The sequence below is a fragment of the Neomonachus schauinslandi genome, chromosome 11 (assembly GCF_002201575.2).
Source record: "Neomonachus schauinslandi chromosome 11, ASM220157v2, whole genome shotgun sequence".
Taxonomy (NCBI): Eukaryota; Metazoa; Chordata; class Mammalia; order Carnivora; family Phocidae; genus Neomonachus; species Neomonachus schauinslandi.
This window is the reverse complement of record NC_058413.1, coordinates 93095010-93099763: the sequence shown is the minus strand read 5'-3', so window position 1 is coordinate 93099763 and position 4754 is coordinate 93095010.

The following is a 4754-nucleotide window of genomic DNA, read 5'->3' as shown; positions in this document are numbered from 1 at the left end:
ATCGAGTCCCGCATCAGGCTCCCTGCTCAGCGGGGAGTCTGCTTGCCCCTCTCCCTCCACCCCTCCACCCTTGCTCCTGTTCTGTCTTGCCTGCACTCTCTCTCTCTCAAATAAATAAATAAAATCTTTTAAAACAAAAACAAACAAAGGACCAAATACTGCGGTGGAGTGTTACAGGTGCTGTCATCAAAGTAAACACAGATCAGAGGCAGGTGGCACAGAAATGGGAACAGGTTTAGGTAAGTCATCATGGAAGAGGTAATTCTTCAGCTCTTATGTTAAAGACGAGTAGGTATTTGCCAGAGAGCCAGGAGTGGGTGGAGGGGAGGTCATTCTGGCGAGATACTAGAACAGGAGCAGAAGCCTGGGGCTGTGACACAGCTAAGCGTGTTCAGAAAACTTGGAGAGCCATAAGTGCGGATGCAGCATGCAAGTGACTGCTGAGTGGGTATGCCAGGAGATGGGGCTGGGAAGACTCTTATCTGTCTTAGATAAGAGACTAAATTATCCTCTAGAAAATATCCTATTGTAGGATGTTATGAAGGATCTGGCACTATAAGATCGGAATTTTATTCAGTTTATATTTATTATAGTAAAGAGGATAACTAGGAAGCCGATTAAGAACCTTCTGTAGTAGCCAGGCTGAGCATCTGAACTAAGGCAGCAGCAGTAGAAGGAATAAGGAAGCCTAGAATATGAAGTATGTCAAGAGGGTAGCATCTCGAGCAGTGGTTTGGTGTAGACAGCAATCATCAGAGGCCCATGATAAAATGCAAACTTCCTAGGTCCCATCTGCATGATTTACAGACCTGGACTTTGGCCTAGGAATCCTCATTTTTATAAGCACTCTGGGTGATTCTCCTGAAGGTTGGCTGGGGATACTTCTCTGGAAAGTGTACAGACTTGCCACAGAGAGGAGTCTTGTAGAGAACCATTGATTCTAGAGCTACCACTGGAACCAGCACAACCAGGGGACAGGTCTTAGAGTAAATAGGCTGGTAAATGTTGGGTGAGTTTTGCCACTGGTCTCTCCTAAATTGGCCCCTCACTTTGGTCTGGCTAACTTTGTAAAGGCAAATTGCACAGCAAAGAAAACCAAATTAAAATTAGTCACCATAGACAGTCAGATTTAATCAAAGTCTACTGGCTCATGTGTAAGATTCCAATGATGCTAACTCACATTCATCTAAAATGACTTTTACCTAACTCACCACACAGGTAGATAACTTCAGATTTCTATGAACTAGCTCTTGATACAAAAACTTTTATTTTGCCTTCATAGCACTCTCTGTCTCTTTCTCTCATCTATCTGTCTGCCTACCTATGAGAGGGATCTCAGTGTTCTCTTTTGTACCATAAACTCCAAAAGAGTATAAATTGGATTTGTCCAAGAGTAGAAATTGACCCTATTTGTCAAGAATCATTTTGTTCTGGTGTGCCTATGGAAAATAGCACAAAAGAAATGTTTTGTGTTGATGAAGCTGCAAATATGTAGATGTTTTATTTGCATATTGTTATAAGATGCTGAATATATAATTTGTGTATTATGCCAGTTTAAGAGAGTGGGGACTGCATTGCATTTTGTTTTGCACAAATATCTTTAAATGCAAAAAACACCAGAGTAATAAATTAAACATTTTAATTAAGTGTTGTGGCATCCGACTGGTACACTTCACCATTACATGGTTCAGAGAACTGTGTCAAATAACGTTGTTATTAGACTTCTATCAAGCCTGATAACACCCGGTTAGTCTATACCTGCTCAGTTTTTTTTTTATCATGTCCCCCAACTAGAATGATAAAGTCTGAGACTCATAAAGTAGCCTACATTTACCTCATGATTATTTCATGCCAGGATGGTACTAAGTCCTTCACATGAAAGATTTTATTGATGATCCCAGTGACCTTAACTAGTTGACCCCATTCTTGGCCCCATTTTACAGATGAGAAAACCAACGCCTCACAAAGTAGACAAGGTCAAGGCCACATGACAGGTAATTCAGGAGCAGGGATTTGAACTTTGGTCTGACGGAGTGGACTCTTAAAGTGATGGCATATTGGCTCTCAAGGTTCTTTTCCATATAAGCGATGGGAGAAGTGGATTTAACATGGTGGAAAACGGAGACCAAACCTGGAGTGTCGAAAAATCCTACTTCGAAAGGGTCTTCTCGGGAATTACCAGCCGGGGGTCTACCTCACCTCTCTCCCAGTGGTGTGATGGTCAGTGTTTGGCATGCCACTCTCCATCAAGGAAGAGGCCCTGATTTGTAGCATTTGCAGATTTCCATGGTGTAAATCGTCTCACCAACCTACCATTTCTAAAGGTTGAGTTGGGAAGAGGTTATGGATGCATTGTGTCCACTCCCTCCTAAAGTGGTCTTTAGGTTTCTCGTGGTCTCTGGACAAGCTCTGGAGACCTGGGACCACAGAGAAGACATGTGTCCTGTTTTGTGGGAGGACCCACTGTAGGGGAGAGGGTGGTGCTCCGCTCCCTACAACACAGTGGTGGAATGCAAGTGCCACCAGGCTATTTTTAATTAAAAAGTGATGACAGCTGAATATATTCCCTGACTCTGCAGCTAATAGCTTCCTGACCTAGACCTCACTCGCTAGACCCACTCCTGAAACCAGACGGCATTGGTCCCGATGGGGCTTCTATTATTGGCTGGCCGTCTCAACAGATGCAGGTCTAACCAAATCCATGTCTAATCTGAGCATACAAATGGGGAGATAAAAGGGAAAATGCTTAAATGCTGAATCACAACCCACAGAGGGAGAAGTGGGTATCAGCAGCTGTCTGGGAGGACACCAGAGGTCATTGTCATGGAGTTCCACAGCAGCCCAGGCAATCCTGTCCAGCCGTCATTTGGAGCTGTTACCTTTTATCTATTCATGTCTCACATTAAAAAGATGTGATTGGTGGTCCTGTTATGAAGGCTGTGTGCGTGGGTCAAAGCATGGTTTTTGCAGTCAGATATACCCAAAGCGCTTTATCAGCTTCTGATACCATTTAATCCTATTATGATGCCCATTTTACAGCTGAGGAAACTGAGTCACAAGGACATAAGTGGCAGTTCCTGAACTGAAACCAAGGTAGGCCTAATTCCAGGACCTGAGCCCCTTACCAACATCCTTCAGACCCCCTCTTCCTGCTTCAAACTTCACACTTGATTCTTCTGAGGGTTTGCCAGCTCAGGAACAGGAGGCTGTTCCTCAGCCTCCATGGAGGCTCTCTCTCTACCTCCACCCCTTCAACTTATCCAAATTATAGCTGTTCTTTAAGGTTCTAATCAAGTCCCCACTTTCCCATCATGTTTTCTTGGGGGGATTCTAACCCAGGTAGCTGTCCCACTCCCTTTATACTTCCTGGGTGTGTAAAACTGGCCTTCATTTTGCCTTGCTTCAGCTGCTCCCTGTGACGTAACTTGTCGGGCTTCTTTTCCAGCCTCCACTGTAAATCGGCATGGGCAGAAACCACATGTAGACCTCACAGCGCTAGGCTCTAGAAAGATGCTCGCTTTTTAAAAATCGATGAATGATACCATATCCGCAAGTGTATTGATGGAATGAAGCTCTGAGAGTTCTAGAATTGAAAGGAAGACTGGGCATTTTTTGAATGCTCATTACATGGTAAGCCCTATGCCAGGCATAGTACGTACATGATTTTATTTAAACCTATATGGTTGATACTGCGCCTTCCATTTTACAGATTTTTTTTAAACACCCAGAGAAGCTCAGAAATTTGCTACCACCATATTGCTCGACAGCAACAGAGCAGTAACCTGAACCTAGACCAGCCTGACTCCAAAGTCCATACCATGCTGCCCTGTAGGTCATCATGTCCATGCCATTGCCTTTGTGAGAAAAGAGAATACACCTTCACAAAACTCCAGGAGACAGCTACTGTACCCAACACAGAAAGTAATTCCAAAGCCTCACTTGGTAATACATTCCAGGTTCTGCTAACCCTAATATTCAGAAACTCACGCTTCGTGCCGGTCTTCATCCCCTCTGGCTTCAATTTCATGCCATCTCCCTTTGCTGTGTAGGTAGGAAGGTGGGAAAGAGCAGGCTACCATTTCCTAGACAACCATCCTTCTTGGGCTGGAAAAGTCCTCTGACAGCATCTCGGCTTCATCTTCTCTAGAAATAAAAGACCAGCCACACGCCTCAGAGAGTGAAGATTGTCCTAACGGATGGGCTTTCCTACCCAGACAGAATTATAACTGTCAGCAGAGTGAGAGCCACCAGCAGGACTGGATAATCATGGACAGATGCTCTTGGATCAAAGATTCAGGCTGAAAGGAGCCGTGAGAGCAGAGAAAGCAAAGCTCATGGAGGAAAGAATGATGTCGAGCACCAACGCGCCCTCCCTGTTACCTGCCTTCAGAGCCAGGCTGTGGGGTGGGCGAGGAGTGAAATGAGGCAAGGAGGCCAAGGCAGCTCCTAATTTGGGGAAACCAGGGATTGGCAGGCAGCCCCCACACCCCAGCACCTGGGGAATAAGGGCAGCTGCTCGGGAAGCAACAAAAACACAGTAGAGACCGGAGGAGGGGAGCCTTTCAAATGAGAGTGCTAAATGTCTGGAACCCAGTGGCTAAGAAAGACATTGCCAAATGTCACGCTGAACACAGGCACGCTTTCCTGGGCCCTGGATGTGAAGGCCATGAACAATGAAAGGGGAAGCCTGTAAGGAAAATCACATGGACTCTGGAGCCTGCGCTGGCCCCGGGGAAGCTCTGCTGCATGCAGTC